Source organism: Sapajus apella, unplaced genomic scaffold (assembly GCF_009761245.1).
Source record: "Sapajus apella isolate SASKATOON/1434 unplaced genomic scaffold, GSC_monkey_1.0 scaffold44, whole genome shotgun sequence".
Classification (NCBI taxonomy): domain Eukaryota; kingdom Metazoa; phylum Chordata; class Mammalia; order Primates; family Cebidae; genus Sapajus; species Sapajus apella.
In genome coordinates this window covers 637,937-654,610 of record NW_022436984.1, presented here as the reverse complement: position 1 = coordinate 654,610, position 16,674 = coordinate 637,937, and the positions used below count along the sequence as shown (strand labels likewise).

Sequence of the window (16,674 nt, the reverse complement as noted above, 5' to 3'; positions counted from 1 at the left end):
AGCAGCCCGTGAGAACTGTCCAGACCTGCTTCCCCAAACCGGCCAGGCGGGAGCGGGTGGGGAAGAAACCCGGGGCCCCCACGCTGGGCCCAGCGCGATGTTCCCCCTCCCCCAAGTCTCCCCTCGCTCTCCAGTCACTCTTTTTCTGGCATATCACTGTGGAGAACCGGAGAGGCCGGGAGATGTCAGGCCTAGGAGGAGCGAGGAGGGAGAAGGGACAAGGGCGGACGGGAGGTAGTTTGGAGGAAGTATCAGTCCAGGGCAGAGGTGCGGTGGCCACATCTAGTGCGGAAGGACCCCCAAGGTGGATCCAGAGAGAGGCAGGGAAAGGGAGGGGAGGGAGGAGGAGGGGGAGTGGCTGGGGAGGCCGGGCCGCCGAGGCCGGAGGGAGCCGGGCGACAGGGATGGAGGGGGTTGATCTGCGCGGGGAAGGCGCGGTCGGGGTGCGGGTATGCGGGTGGGGAGGTGGGGGCGGGGGGAGCCCGGTTCCCCTCCCCCAGCCCGGGCCCGGGCCTCCCGCTGACTCAGCCCCAAGGCGTCCGTCGCCTCTGCCCGGACTCACAGTGCGCGAGGCGGCTCCGGCGGAGGCGGCGGGGGAGGGGACAGGCGGCGGGGGCGCTGCGGCAGAGGCTGCGGCTCCGGCCGGCGGCTCCGGGGCGGAGGGTCCTCGCTGAGGCCGCCGCGGTCTCCGGCTTCAACGCACAGACTGCGGGGGACGAGGGCACTGCGCAGGCGCGATGCGGCCGCCGCTGTCAGTCCGTGCGGGGCGGGGCCTGGGCACCCGCCGTCTCCAAGGCAACTCGGCGGCGGGAGGAGGACAGTCCCTACCTCCACCTTGCCTCGGCGACTGCGGCGGGAGGCGGGGGGCGACAGGAACAGCCCCACTGAGTTGCCGTAGCAACGAGGAGAGGAGACCGCCTTAGATGTGTGCAGTGATACCAAGGAAACGCGCCTACCTTGTCACCATAGCAACTGGGAACAGCCCCTTCCTTTTTCCTTGGCAACAGGGTAACAATCCCTCCACCCTGTCTCATCACAGGAGGAACAACTGTGTACACCTGATTCCAGTTGCTGGATGACGGATTTTCATCTTTTATGGCTACGAAAAAGGAAAAAGAGACGTTTTCTTCTCTTTCAGCGACATGGAAGAGCTAAGGCTGGATTTTATCTTCTCTCTTGGTGTGTGGCTTCCAATCACAGCCTTTTTCTCTAATCCCCAAATTCAATTTTTTTTCTTTTCTTTCTTTTTTTTTTTTTTTTGAGACGTAGTTTCACTCTTGTCGCCCAGGCTGGAGTGCACTGGCATGATCTCGGCTCACTGCAATCTCCGCCTCCCGGGTTCAAGCAATTCTCCTGCCTCAATCTCCCCAATAGCTGCGATTTACAGGTGTGCGCCACCACCCCCCGCTAATTTTTGCATTATTAATAGAGACGGGGTTTTACCATGTTGGCCAGGGCTGGTCTTGAACTCCTGACTTCAGGTGATCCACCCCCCTTGGCCTCCCAAAGTCCTCTGCGTGAGCCACCGTGCCTGGCCCCATTTTTTTCTACCTAGGTTAAACATTCCCTTTCGTCTCCTACCAGAGAGTACGCCTTTACCCTTAAATCGAGCTGAGAAAATTGTCTATCAGCATATCACTTAAGTTTTTGTCAGCCTTATTGTCTTTCTCACATTGCAAGGATAAACACCTCTTTTTTTCTTTTCTTTCTTTCTTTTTTTTGGAGACGGAGTTTCGTTCTTGTTACCCAGGTACCCAGGCTGGAGTGCAATGACACAACCTCGGCTCACCGCAACCTCCGCCTCCTGGGTTCAGGCAATTCTCCTGCCTCAGCCTCCTAAGTAGCTGGGATTACAGGCACACGCCACCATGCCCAGCTAATTTTTTGTATTTTTAGTAGAGATGGGGTTTCACCGTGTTGACCAGGATGGTCTCGATCTCTTGACCTTGTGATCCACCCGCCTCAGCCTCCCAAAGTGCTGGGATTACAGGCGTGAGCCACTGCGCCCGGCCCAGATAAACACCTCTTATTTCTTCATCTTGCTCACTATCTGGTTTGCAGTCTACTTCCTCATAACTAGTGCCCTCTGACATGTCCGTTCAAGTTCCCAAATTCCCTCCTCCAAGCATGCTTTTATGGATCTCCTCCGTTCTTCTCGATCCCCCTTTCCTCTCCACACTTGCTGTCCTTGCCCTGCATTGCTCTGCTCAGGGCTCCAGTGTGTTCTTTCCCCCTGTGACTTCAGCATCTTGCTTCTCTTCGTGCTGATGTCTTCTGGCTCTTCCTCCCTCAGCCCTGACTCCCGTGGGTGCCTTGAGGTCACCTGTGTACCCACCCTGTACATTCCTCCTTTCTTACACACACCTTGCACTCTCATCATTTGTTTACATGTCTGTGTCTCCAGTCAGGCTCTGTGACCCTGGTGGGCAGGAATGCTGTCTTTTTCCTCCCCTCCCTCAGCATCCGGCACAGCATGTGACACATAGTAGATCCTGAGAAATGCTAGCGTGATTGAATCAAATGAAGACAAATATTTTCCTTCTTCTTTTCTCTGGCCTAACTGCCTCAGAGTCTCAGTCCACATTTTTCTTATTACCTTTACACGTAGTTTGTCTCTCAGTACTGTGCTACTGTTATAAGTCTCCCATCTCCTTAGCTTTCCATCCTGGTAATTGAGACTCTGGCACTCTCTATTTCCTGAATCTTCACCTCTAGCTCTTCTCTCTTCTACACTCTCCCAAATGTTTCCACTAAGGTTTCCACTAAGGTAAATTTCCTCACTGGGCACCAACCCCGTGACTCCCGTACCCTCCATAATCAGCATAAGTTCTTCACACCTAACCATTCTGATCATCCCTTAACCGGCTCTAGCCAAGCCCTCTTGGTGAACATTACTGGATTCTGCTGGGCTTGCTGACATGCCAGAGATGCTGCATTCTCTTCAAAGAACTCAAAAGCAAGAGCTCACAGCTTAGCATTCTCTTCCAAATCTCCCTGTCTAGCGCCCACAGATTCCACCTCGGACTATTGGTCCCAAAGCACCCCAACGGAGCCCATTTTCTTGGAGAAAAAGAAGAAAGAAAGTTACAAATACAGTGATTAAGAAAAGAGAGGGGACACAGCATATCCTATCCTCTTCCACCTAAAGCAATTCTCAGAAAGGAGAGAGCCCTTTGTAGACAATAATTCCCAAAGCAAATCAAGGGGTTAGGAGAGTAAAAACTCAGGCTACACTTTTTTCTAGCCACAGAGTTGGAAAACTGAAGCTGTTTCCAACTACATCTGCAGGGTATCCGGGTGTCACCAAGGCAATAGGGAAATCGCACACTCAGTTTATCTTGCTTTCTCATTCTGAAGTTCCAGCTCGGCTTCATTGTTACAGGTATAGACTTGGGTGGTGTAGGCTGCCCTGAGTAATCCTGAGATGAGACTATGATCCTTGTAACCCCACCCCTTTGTCACACATGAGGTACAGGATCATTCTACAGAGAGTTCCTTTATACCCTTCACCCAGATTCTCCACATATTAACATTTTACCGTGTGCCATGAACTATTTCTACAAAATGAATCACTCCAATTTAGTGGTTTAAGCAATAACCATTTTCTCCATTTCTGTGGGCTGGGAATTCAGGAAGCATGAGGTTGGGTGGCTCTAGCTCAAGGTGTGATCGCAGTCAGATGGTGGCTAAAACTTAAACAGCAGGGTGCTGGCTGGACCCTTTATGTTGTCTCAGTGCTTATCAATCATTTGTGTTATTTCTTTGCAAAAATGTCTAGTCAAGTCCTGTGTCCATTTTCAAATTGGACAGTTTTTTTGTTGTTGTTGAGTTTTAGGATTTCTCTGTATATTCTGGACATAAATCCCTTACCAGATAATATATGATTTGCATTTTTTTTTTTTTTGAGACAGAGTCTTGCTGAGTCACCCAGGCTGGAGTGCAGTGGCACAATCTCGGCTCACTGCAACCTCCACCTCCGGGTTCAAGCAATTCTCCTGCCTCAGCCTCCCAAGTAGCTCTGATTACAGGCATGCGCCACCACACCCAGCTAATTTTTGTATTTTTAGTAGAGACAGGGTTTTGTCCTATTGGCCAGGCTGGTTTCAAACTTCTAACTTCAGTGATCTGCCTGCCTCAGCTCCCCAAAGTGCTGGGATTACAGGCGTGAGCCACTATGCCCGGCTCCAGGACAGCTTTCTGATACTATTAATTCCACTCCTTTTGCTTGTGTGTTTGTCTAAGACAAGGTCTTGCTCTGTTGCCCAAGCTTGAGTGCAGTGGCATGATCATGGCTTACCTATACCTTAACCTCCCGGGCTCAAGCAATCCTCCCACCTCAGCTTCCCGTGTAGCTGGGACCACAGGGGCATGCCACCACACCTGGCTGATATTCTTTTTTTTTTTTTGAGACAGAGTCTGACTCTGTCGCCAGGTGCCAGGCTGGAGTGCTGGAGTGCAGTGGCGTGATGTCGGCTCACTACAACCTCCGCCTCCCAGGTTCAAGCACTTCTCAACCTCAGCCTCCCGAGTAGCTGGGACTACAAGCGTGCGCCACCACGCATAGCTAAATTCTGTATTTTTCAGTAGAGACTGGGTTTCACCATGTTGCCCAAGATAGTCTCAATCTCTTGACCTTGTGATCTGCCTGCCTTGGCCTCCCAAAAATGCTCGGATTACAGGCATGAGCCACCGCGCTCAGCCTAATATTCTTTAACATTCTTTTTTGTAGAGATAAAAAAGAATTAAAGGATACTTTAAATTCTCCTGGTCTCAAGCTCTTGGGTTCAAGCAATCCTCTAGCCTTGGCCTCCCAAAGTGTTGGGATTACAGGTGTAAGCTCAGTGCCTGACCCTAATTCCACTTGTCGTTTTTGAGGTAGGGTCTTGCTCTGTCACCCAGGCTGGAGTGCAATGGTGCAATCACGGCTCACTGTAGCCTCGACTTCCCGAGCTCCAGTGATCCTCCCACCTCAGCCTCTCACTAGCTGGGAACACAGGCATGTGGCATGTGCCAGCTAATTTTTGTGTTTTTATAGAGACAGGTTTTCACCATGTTTCCCAGTTGATCTAAAACTCCTGAGCTCAAGGGATCCACCCACTTTGGCCTCCCAAAGTGCTAGGATTACAGGCGTGAGCCATCGTGCCTGACCTCCACTTCTAAAATGCCTTTCAAAAACTCTTCTCTTTATCTCCTTAACCTTTACCATCTCTTGCCTGGGTTACTGCAGGACTTCCCATCTGCTCTCTCTGCCTTCAGTGTCTCTCACCTCCAATCCATCCTCTATACCATTGTCAGAAAGCTCTTTCTAGAAAATAAATCTTATCATATAACTATCCTGCTTAAATCCCTATGGCTGTCCTTCTCAGACCTGCTAAAATAACTTCCAGGATGGGGATTCATGTAAGGAAACAGGGTGGAAGAATGATAGATTAGCTACATTTCCTCATTTATATTTAGGGCATTGCCTTTTTTTTTTTTTTTTTGAGATAGAATTTCACTCTGTTGCCCAGGCTGGAGTGCAGTGGCATGATCTCGGCTGACTGAAGCCTCTGCCTCCTGAGTTCAAGCAATTTTCCCACCTCCGCCTCCCAAGTAACTGTGACTACAGGTGTGCGCCACCACCCCCAGCTAATTTTTTTATTTCTTGGTAGAGACGGTTTCACCATGTTGGCCAGGTTGGCCTGGAACTCCTGACCTCAAGTTATCCTCCCACCTTGGCTTCTCAAAGTGCTTGGATTACAGGTGTGAGCCACTGCACCTGGCCTTCTTTTTTTTTTTTTTTTTTTTTTTTTTTTGAGTTAGGGTCTTGCTCTGTTGCCCAGGCTACAGTGCAGTGGTGTGATTATGGCTTACTGCAGCCTTGAACCCCTAGGCTCAAGTGACCCTCCCCCCTCCTGCCTGGCTGTCCCAGAATGCTGGATAACAAGTGTCAACCACCAGGCCTGGCCTTTTGAATTTTATTTATAATAAATATATCTTTAAATTTTATTTAGAGATTCAGAAAACAATATTTATTTTAATTTTTATTCATTTTAATGTATTATTTATTAAGGTAAACATTTTTATATTAAAACAAACAGGCATAAGATGAAGTAGAATATAAGAATCATATGATTTCAAAGACAAGACTTTTAAAGAGAGTTTGCCCTGGGAGTTGCGTACCGAATTGGAGCCTCTGGCTTAAGAGTGATCATGTTTCTCCAGTAATACCTCAACGAGGAGGGAGATCGGGTCTATACGCTGAAGAAATTGGACCCGATGGGACAACAGACCTGCTCAGCCCATCCTGCTCAGCTCTCCCCAGATGACAAATACTCCTGCCACCGAATCACCATCAAGAAACGCTTCAAGGTGCTCAAGACCCAGTAACCGCGCCCTATCCTCTGAAAGTCCGTTAAACTGATGTCTCTTCTGCTGCCTGTTACCCCTCAGAGACTCCATAACCAAACTCCTCAATCCGTGAGCCCTGATGCCTTTTTGCCAGCCATACTCTGTGGCATCCAGTGTCATCATGGCGATTGATCATGGTTGTGTGAGCCTATCCTGGTGGCATCACCCATAAAGGGAGCATGTTTGACTTTTCTCATATTTTAAATTACTGTGAGATTATTAAAGATAAAATGATTTGGGGAAAAAAAAGAGAGTTTGCCCTTTGCCTTCAGTTATTACCCTTATCCCATCTTTCCCTGTGGGAAGGCCTCACACTCCAAGTCCACGTCTTACCTACTTTTGCATTCTTAGCACCTTGCACTTCGTATTCTTAGCAAAGTACAAAATCTGATCTTTCTGCACTTTCCCCAAAGTGAGTGGGCAAGAAAAAAATCTGATCTTTCTGCACTTTTCCCAAGGTGAGTGGGCAAACCAGAGGAGGGGAGGAGTCTAAGAGGGTGGGTTGATTCTGTGAGTTGCAGGGCTAGAGTTTAGATTGGAGCAAGCAAGCCTGCCCTGCCCCGGCTGTGAGGTGGAGGTAGGGAGGCGCTGCAATGTTGGTAATTGTTACCAATGTGTTCATTATTCATTCGAAACTAGCTAAAAGTGGAACATGGCACTGAAATAAGACTGATTCCCGCAATATAGGAAACTTTTGGCATAGTGTTGAATGTTTACAAGGGACTTGTGTAAGTAACACACAATTTTACTGAGGAATGAATTTTAATTACATGCCTTGAAGTGAATGAGCTCTTATTTAGAGAGTGCATCAACCCTCCACCCTGCTGGAGTTACACAAGCACTGGGTCCAACGCTTCCTAGCTATGTGACCTTGGCCTTGGCTTTTCTCATCTGTGGTTGTGATGGTTAAATGAGATAATGTGCGAAAATGCATGGCATTGCCTGACATATTATAAATATCCAACAAATGGTAACTACCAATACTAACAAAACTTTCATTAGGGCCAAGAGGCTGCTCAGTATCCCCTCTCCGCCCCAGTTATACCTTCTATATAGAAATTAGTATGCAAATTGAGAACTTGCAAAGCTCTTAAGACACACCTGTGAACATCAATGACCTGCTGTTTCCAGAATGCCCAGCAACTCAGGGCCCCAGGACTATTCTTTCACCCCTCCCAGCTTCTGCCTCTCCATCTGCTGTTCCAGATGCTCAGTAGGCACAATCCGTGCTTCTCTTCATAGTGGTCACCAGCTCAAAATTCAAGAGCCAATCTATGCAAAGGTAGCATAAGATAGAGGTTAGGAGCACTGGTTGGGGAGTCAGATGGACTTGAGTGAACATACTAATTCTACCACTTACTAGCTCTATGGCAAACTATTTAATTTAGTTTCTCCATCTGTAAACTGGGGACAATAAGAGTAAATACCTTGGGGAGTTAATATAAGGATTAAATGAGATCATGTTTATTAGGACAATGTTGTGGGCATTAAATACATGGTATTATTATTTCTTTTTTCTTTTTCTTTTTTTACCCTGGATACTCCAATAGCTATTATTTCTATTTATAAGTGAAGTGTGAGCCAGGTGTGGTGGCTCACACCTGTAACTCCAGCACTTTGGGAGGCCAAGATTGGAGGATTGCTTGAGATCGGGAGTTTGAGACCAGCCTGGTCAACACAGTCAGACCCCATCTCAAATAATAATAAAATAAAAGTGAAGTGTTACATTCTTTGTAGAGAGCCTCTCAAAGGAGGTAAATTTAATCATTACCATGGCATGTTTAGTCGTCTCTTTCTTATGGTAGTTCTATTATTTCATAAAACTAGCATCTATTGAGATCTGACTGCGGCCAGGCATGAGATACATACAATTTCTTATTACCTCCTTGGTTACCTTCTGAGGTTGGTATTATTCCTATATCCACACATAAATGACAGAGGCCCAGAGAGGTTAATAACTTACCTAAGATAATGCAGCTAGTGAACATCAGAAGTAGAACTTGAACTCAAAGCAAACACCCAAGTCCAGACTTCTTTCACTATCCCACGCTTCCTACATTTTCTGTTCTACAATTGTTCATCAACATGCCCGTTTTCAAACTCACCTCTAAATGTAGAAGCTGCACTTGGCTCATGTTGCCATATCTCACACATGCCTGGTAGATGTTCTATAAGCATGTAGTAGACAGAGATGGGGAACTCCTGTAAAGAAACCTAAACCAGAATTGCCGCATAAAGACAAGACGCCTTAGTTAAATTTGAATTTCAAATAAACAATAATTTTTAGTATGACACAGACATTATTTGGACATATTTAAACTAAAAAAAATATTTTTTATCTGAAATTTAAATTTAACTGGGTATTCTGTATTTTTATTTGCTGTATTTGGCAACCTTATCCTAAATTCTGATTGGCCTTGAAAGGGACAACTTCTTCCAGGGAGCTCCGGATGGGACTCACGGTGGACGGATCCCGAGCTGCTCTGGGGGCAGGGATTGAGGCCTGGTAACCCGGACACACCTGCCATTCCTCAAGCTTTTCTGTTCACTCTTAAACCAAAGCAGTGACCACTGATGAGCTGAAAGCGCCATCTGGAGGCCTTTACAGGTAGTACAGTGGTCAGGGGCCATCCCACAGATCCAGGACTTGGGGGAGCAGAGAAATGCCAAACCGGACAGAAACGGCGTAGAAACGGCACAGAAACGGAGGCCAGCCTGGAGGTGGCCAGGGGCAGGGGAAGATGGATCTTCCTGGCATTTTCGGTTTGCAGCAGCTGCTGCTCTGGCCGCCTGGGGGTGAAGTCACTTTTCACAGGAGGTTACTGACTAGAGCTTCACATTCCTAGAATCCTCTGCTTTTCCAGCTGTTCCCCAGCATCTTCCCCGGGCTGGAATTCATGGCCTTAGGAGGAGCACCATGACCTGGATTGACTGAGGGTATTAAGGCTTATGCTTGAGGGTGGTTTAAAAATCTTTACCCTCTGTTCTCAGAGGTTCATCAGTCATCATTACCTTCCAAGACAGAACGAAGTCTTTAATCAAAGTATGGGCCAGAAGATACAGGGAATTTTAGCCCCATGCCAACCTTCAATCGGTAACCCATAAGTATACAGCAAAGCACTTGGCATACAGTAGGCGTTTAACAAGCATTACTTCCCTGTTCCCTCTGGATTGGATACATCTCCTCCTCACCTCCATCTCATCTTCCCAGGCTCTCTGTACTGTATGAAAGGCTACCCTTAGCATCTCCCTCCTCAGTCTAGGGACACAGGCACTGAGGGCAGTGGCTCCTGGTGAACTGACCTCCCAAGCAGGCATGGCCACACTTGTCCCCAAACAATCCTCTCAGAGCCTCAGAAGGTCAGATTCGCAGCATCTCTGTCAGCCCAGGGTTCAGATCCCAGGTCTGATTGTGGAGAGATGAACAGAAAGGTTGTGGCAGGCAATCCAGAAAAACAAAACAATGGAAGAAATTTAAGGGATGCACCAGTGAATGAGGAAAGGAGTCAAAAAAGATTGCTAGGCTGGGAAGCAGAGGTCTTGAGGGAAGATGTGTCCAAGACAGTTAATCCCCAGAGTCGCTCCTCTCACTCACTCTCAGGACCCTCACCTCACAGCCCACTGAAACGCCTTGCCCTGGGAGTGGACGGGGCTGTCTGAGGGCCGGGGAGGATCACAGGCTCTTGGAGAACCCAGGCAAGGGCAGCAGTTCTGCTCGCTGCTCAGCGAGGGCCCGTGTTGGTCACCTAACAGGCTGGCTTGGGATTCTCAACTGTCCTGGACATAACGCACTATGCAGGGAGGGTACGCTGGCAGCTCTTGGGAAGTCCCATGGGGACTCCTGCCTACATGCTGAGTTTGTCAGCTGCTCAGGTATCAAGAGTTAGCCGGGCATTGTCTTTGCTTCTGCAAAGCCCTGTTGGTCCTTTCCTCTGCACGGGGCGGGCACTCTCTCTGGGTATCTTCAGTCAGAAAGCTCCATTCTGGTGGGTTGATGCCACATTTTAAGATAAAGATGATGGCCGGGAATGGTGGCTCACACCTGTAATCCCAGTACTTTGGGAGGCCAAGGCGGGTGGATTACTCGAGGCCATGAGTTTGAGACCAGCCTGTCCAACATGGTGAAACCTCGTCTTTACTAAAAATAGAGAAAATTAGCAGGGCATGGTGGCACACACCCATGGTCCCATCTACTCGGAAGGCTGAGGCAGGAGAATCACTTGAACCTGGGAGATGGAGGTTGCAGTGAGCCAAGATCATGCCACTGCACTCCAGCCTGGACAACAGAGAGAGACTGCATCTCAAAAAAAATGGAAAAGAAAAAGAAGTGCAAGTTCTTAGGCCCCACACCAAATCTGCTGAATCAGAAACTTTGGTGTGGGGCTTAGCAAGCTGGGCTTAAACACGTCCTCCAGGTGGTTCTGATGCAGGCTAAACTCTGAGAACAACCAGCTTACAGAAAGCATGAGTGTAGTGGGTGGAAGTAAAGCCTGCAATAATGTGTGAATATTGGAAGAGCTGTTTATGAATAAGATTGTTCTGTGCGCCTTCATAGGGAAGTTAGGACAAGGGGGCACAAACTGAAGAGAGACAATTTCCTTTCAGTTAAGGAAATGGTATGGAATAAACAGAGCTTTGGGGAGTGTGATGGTATACCTGCTGAAGGCACGCTGTCACTGTGCTAACCAGCCTGTGTCCTACACTAGATAAGTGATTGGTTAGAGATGTGGTAGAAATATCTGCAGAGGTTTCGTTATATGTGCACAAGAAGTCTGCAGACTCAGAGAATCCATGATTCAGTCTTCCTGCAAATACCCTTTTCTTCTTCAGTTCTCTTTTATCGAGAGCCAGGGCAAACTTTTGGTTGTTCTGCCATTCCTGAGAACCTCTTTCAGCTGAGTATTTAAAGCTTTGTGTTATGAACAGGCAAATACTGAAGGCAGGTGGCTGTTCTAGCCTGCTGGGCAGGATTTGCTCAGGACTGCTCCATTCCGGACCAGCTGTGCAGCAGCCTAGAGAACAACTTTCTCTACCACCACCATTCTGGAACTTTCCTTATTTTCTTGCTTATGTTGAAAGTCCTATTTCCTTCATCCCATTTTTTTTTTTTTTTTTTTTGAGGCAGGGTCTCACTCTGTCACCTAGGCTGGAGTGAGTGGTGCAATCTCAGCTCACTGCAGCCTCCATCTCCTGGGCTCAAATGATCCTCATGCCTCAGCCCCTGCAAGCAGCTGGGACTATAGGTGTATGCCACCACATTCAGCTAATTTTTGTATTTTTAGTAGAGATGGGGTTCGCCATGTTGGCCAGGCTGTTCTTGAACTCCTGACCTCAAGTGACCTGCCTGTCTCAGCCTCCTAAAGTGCTGGAGTTATAGGCATGAGCTACTGTGCCTGGCCCCATGTTTTTTTATTATTCATTTCGGTGGGGCACACCCTCAAATTAACTCTCTAATAGGCTACAAGGAAGTTCAGTTTTTTCAGTCTTGCGTGTATGAAAATGACTTTATTCTATAATACCTTAGCAGTTGGTTGACAGTTTGGCTGGGGATAGAATTCTAGGTTAGAAATTAGTTTTCTCAAAATTTAGAAAAACTGCTCCATGATCTTCCATCCTCTAGTATTTCTGTTGACAAATTGAGTGGCATTTAATTTCCAATTCTTGTATGTAGCTAGTGTTTTTGCCTCTTGCTGGTTCTTGAAGCATCATCTTGTGGTTTAGAAATTTCATGATGATGTATCTTCAATCTGGAAATGCATATTTTTTAGTTTGGGAAATTTTCTTGTATTATTTCTTTGATAAACTCCCTTGCTTTGTTTCTTCTGTGCTCTTATTTCTGGAATTCCTATTAGACTGGTCATCTAATTTTCTCATCTTTCCTGTTTGCCTTTTATCTTTTAATGAATCTGTTCTCTTTATCTTTGGAATTTTCATCTACTTGAGTCGACCCACTTTCCTCTGAGATATTTTGTTCTTATGTTTGTTTTGGACATTTTTTTTTTTTTGAGACAGGGTCTCACTCTGTTGCCCAGAATGCAGTGATATGATCTTAGCTCACTACAACCTCCATCTCCCAGGCTTAGGTGATCTCCCACCTCAACCTCCGAGTAGTGCGCCACCACACTTGACTAACCTTAAATATTTAAAAAAATTATTTATTTATTTAAAATACATTGTTTTGCCATGTTGCCCAGGCTGGTCTCAAACTCCTAACTCACATGATCCACCCACTTCAGCCTCCTAAGTGCTGGGATTATAGGTGTGAGTCATTGCTCCTGGCTGGCCGGACTGTGTATCTTTTTGGAGGTTTTCCTCATCTTTAAGACACAGACTGGCTAACTGGAAGACTGGAGCTCATGCATGGGGCATTGGATTGAGGTGTCTCGCCACAGAGGGATTGCATGGGAACTGGCCACATCGTTGCTGGACCCCTCAAATACCAGAATGTAAGTATTTTCTCTTCAAGCCAGTCGGCTTGCCTACAGAGGGATCCTCAGATTTCTTTCCAGGGAGAATACAATCCTCTGTATTGGATACAGTAGACGGCACAGGAAGGAGGCTGGGAATAGGCTGATGTCACTGTTCAGTGTTCTGTCCTTCCCTAAATCCACCTAAGTTCATCCTCTCCCCTTGGCAGCCTGAAAGGGAGTGGGACAGTTGCTTGCAGGAGCTGGAGGATCTATGGGTCTACCTCCTCCTCTTAGAGAATTTTAGCTAGTCATCCTGACTTCACTCAGTGGGCTTTGGAGATCCCAGGAGCCGCTACTGGGAATTCTTTACTGGATTCTGGGGTGCTAAATGGCTTCTCATTGGTTGCCTTCATGGCAGGCAGACATTTCTGCTTTCTTCACACTGCACCTGCTCATCCATTTATTTTATACCTTTCAAATTTTATTGATATCCCTCATAAGCCATCATCTCATTTCCCATTATCTTTTCCCATGTGACTTAACCTTTCTTTTTAAACGTCATTTTGGTGAGGAGTTAAGAGAGAATACAGAGAAATAGGTTTGTTAATTTGCCACATATAACCATCAGTCTACTCATTGACTTTACATTTGTTTTGTTTGAAAAGCGCATAAAGCTCTAAGTTGAACTCTAAATGACATTAGCTGGATACCACACATTTTATATTTTGTACAAAAATATTTCTACTTTGTATAAACACATCACAAGTTACTCGTATTTTTCCTTAATGGTTTATTGATGTTGTAGTTTATTTATGTCTAATTTCATTGCAATGTAAAAAGAGAACGGAGCCTGTGAATTATAAATGGTCAATTTTTATAATGTAATTATTTTATTGTGGTAAAAGACATGTATCAGCTGGGGGTGGTGGCTCATACCTGTAATCCTAGCACTTTGGGAGGCCGAGGTGGGTGGATTGCTTGAGTTCAGGAGTTCGAGACCAGCCTGGCCAACATGGTGAAACCCCATCTCTACTAAAATATAAAAATTAGCCAGGCGTGGTGGTACCTGCCTCTAATCTCACCTACTAGGGAGGTTGAGGCAGGAGAATTGCTGTCTAGCTAGATGTAGATATCTAGATATCTATCTAAATCTATCTATATCTATGTATCTAGAAATAGATATAGAGCACTTTGGGAGGCTGAGGCAGTGGATCACGTGAGGTCAGGAATTCAAGACCAGCCTGGCCAACATGGTGAAACCCCATCTCTACTAAAAATACAAAAAATTATCTGGGTGTGGTGGCGCATTCCTGTAATCCCAGCTACTCAGGAGCCTGAGACAGGAGAATCACTTGAATTCCAGAGGCAGAGTTTACAGTGAGTCAAGAATGAGCCATTGCACTCCAGCCTGAGCGACAGAGTGAGACTTTGTCTAAAAAAAAAAAAGAAGCCAGAACAAAAAATATGTATTATACGATTCTATTTACATGAAGTTCAAAACCAGGCAATACTAGTATACGGTATTAGAGGCCAGAAGAGTAGTTATCCTAGTGGGGGATTGTGAGAGAAAGGGGCACACAGCAGGCTTCTCAGGTGCTGGTAATGTTCTAGCTCCAACTAGGTGCTCAGTTTATACAGATTTATCAAGCTGTGTACTTAGATCTTTGCATTTTTTTCTATACCCATTACACTTGAAGTAAAACATTAGAATTAAGAAAAAAGGGCCAGGTGCGGTGGCGCATGCTTGTAATCCCAGGACTTTGGGAGGCTAAGGTGGGCAGATCACGAGGTCAAGAAATCGAGACCATCTTGGCCAACATGGTGAAACCCTGTCTGTACTAAAAATACAAAAATTAGCTGGGTGTGGTGGCATGTGCCCGTAGTCCCAGCTACTTGGGAGGCTGAGGCAGGAGAATCGTCTGAGCCTGAGAGGTAGAGGTTGCAGTGAGCTGAGATCGTGCCATTCTACTCTAGCCTGGCGACAGAGAAAGACTCCCTCTCAAAAAAAAAAAAAAGTAAAGAAAAGAAAAGAAAAAAGGTACCTCCCTAATGTCTTACTGAACAAGCAACATGACTCCTTCCCCATACATTGTTTGTCACCCCTTCAAATAGCCTTTTTGGATGTTGCCTATAGCCATAATGTTTACCCTCCCTTCCTCACTGAGTATCATGAGGTTTTCTTTCCCTTTCCTAAGTTTTGAGAAGCCCCCCACTCCTCTCATGGCCACAAGGCAATTCTTCGAGAGGGTCTTAGTTTACACCCATGCATAAAAGAAAGTCTGTGCTTTTGATGGTTAAGGAATTAAGATGTGACAGTCAAAATGCCTTTTGGTGAGTGCTTAACCTTCCTCTGCATGTGGTCTCACTACATGACAAAAGCTAATATTAAATTCTGCATCGTGGTCTTTTGTTTTCTGCCACATTGTAATGTGGTCATGGCAGGATCTGACACAACTCAGCCCCTGACAGTGGTGGTGGAGGGATGAGGCCCTGGGTGGGGGAAACAAGGTAAGACCTGTTGGAGTGCTACCCTCTGGCTTCCTCACCCGCTCTCTGCTGCCTGGATGCTGTGGTTCAGCTCCATCCTTGGCATGTTTTAGTTCAGAGCGCTTTGCTACATAATATAGGCATCACTGACTGAGCTACCGCTTTCAGCCTCTTAAATTTTTCCTATCTGATTTTCTAAAATGACGGAACGTCTCATTTCACTCTTAGGCTAGATCAGGGTTTCTCAAGGTGCCAGGGACACCTTAGGTTGGACAATTCTTTGGTGTGGGGGCTGTCCTGTGTATTGTGAGATGTTTGACAACATTCCTGACCTCTAGATTCCTGTAGCACTCGCCACCTGCAAGTTGTGACTATCAAAAATTGTGTCCAAACATTGCCAAATGTCTCCTGGGGGAAGAAATTGCCCTGACTTGAGAACCGTTGGGCTGGCTTGACTTGTGGGTTACTTCAGCCCAAGGGTTTGGGGTAGGGGAACCCTACCCCAGCTCAGATCATGGTAAGCCAATTATGATGCCCGATCTCCTGAATTTATTTAAGGAGGGGACGTCCCAAATCACCATTGCATCTTGAGTTCCTGTGACTATGGTGCCAGATGAAAGTGAGGTCTCTGTGAACAAGTGAGAGTCACAGAAAAAAGGCAAAATCTTTCACTGCTTCCCATGCAGATATGTGGGAGGAGTTACCAAACCATATTACAGACATCAAGTAAAAACTATTAAGTGCTTCCCAAAGCACAAGCTCAAATCCTCACAACTTAGAAAAGATACCTCCACCAGGCCGCACTGGGGAACACAGAAAGCCTGGTTGCTGTGAAATTGAAGTTTGAAGAGGCCACAGCAACTCCCACATGTGGCGGCTAGCCCTAAAATACCTGTGATGGAGCCTCCAGATTTCCTCTTCTGTGCACGCCAGGAACCCTTCTGTCAGATGAGCGCAAGATGGGAATGGGCCGAAAGCACTGCCACTGAAGTTTCCTTCCATTTAGGGCTCAAAATACCCACAGTCCTCTCCAAGAGAAGTTGTTCTCCAGCGGCTTCTGATTCCTCAGCAGTGAAGAGATCAAAGACTATCCCCAGGAGAAGTCTATTTTACTGGAATTAACCCTGCCAGTGTCTTGAAACTTGGCATTGTTGGGGATTGATTAAAAGAAAATAACTAACTCCCTTCAGGTTAAACTTTAGACTGCACAACTTCAGAGGATTTTTTGTTTTTGAGACAGAGTCTTACTCTGTCACCCAAGTTGGAGTGCAATGGTGTGGTCTTTGCTCACTGCAACCTCCGCCTCCTGGGTTCAAGCAATTCTCCCGCCTCAGCTTCCTGAGTGGCTGAGACTACGGGCATGTGCCACCATACCTGGCTAAGTTTT

At 46.6% G+C, this 16,674-nt stretch overlaps 1 protein-coding gene and 1 pseudogene across 3 annotated transcripts in view; one reads left to right on the top strand and one right to left on the bottom strand.

Moving 5' to 3' along the window:
* The window catches only part of MAPRE3 (microtubule associated protein RP/EB family member 3), a 58,120-nt gene extending 57,130 nt beyond the window's left edge, over positions 1-990 (bottom strand). For both annotated transcript variants that reach the window (XM_032301268.1, XM_032301271.1), the window contains exon 1: positions 563-990. The gene's annotated coding sequence lies outside the window, so the exon portion shown is untranslated. The remainder of the gene's footprint in view (positions 1-562) is intronic.
* Positions 991-6,177: 5,187 nt separating this feature from the next.
* LOC116524304 lies at positions 6,178-6,628 on the top strand (annotated as a pseudogene). The gene has a single exon (XR_004257267.1). The product of XR_004257267.1 is annotated as an H/ACA ribonucleoprotein complex subunit 3 pseudogene (transcript).
* Positions 6,629-16,674: the final 10,046 nt, after the last annotated feature.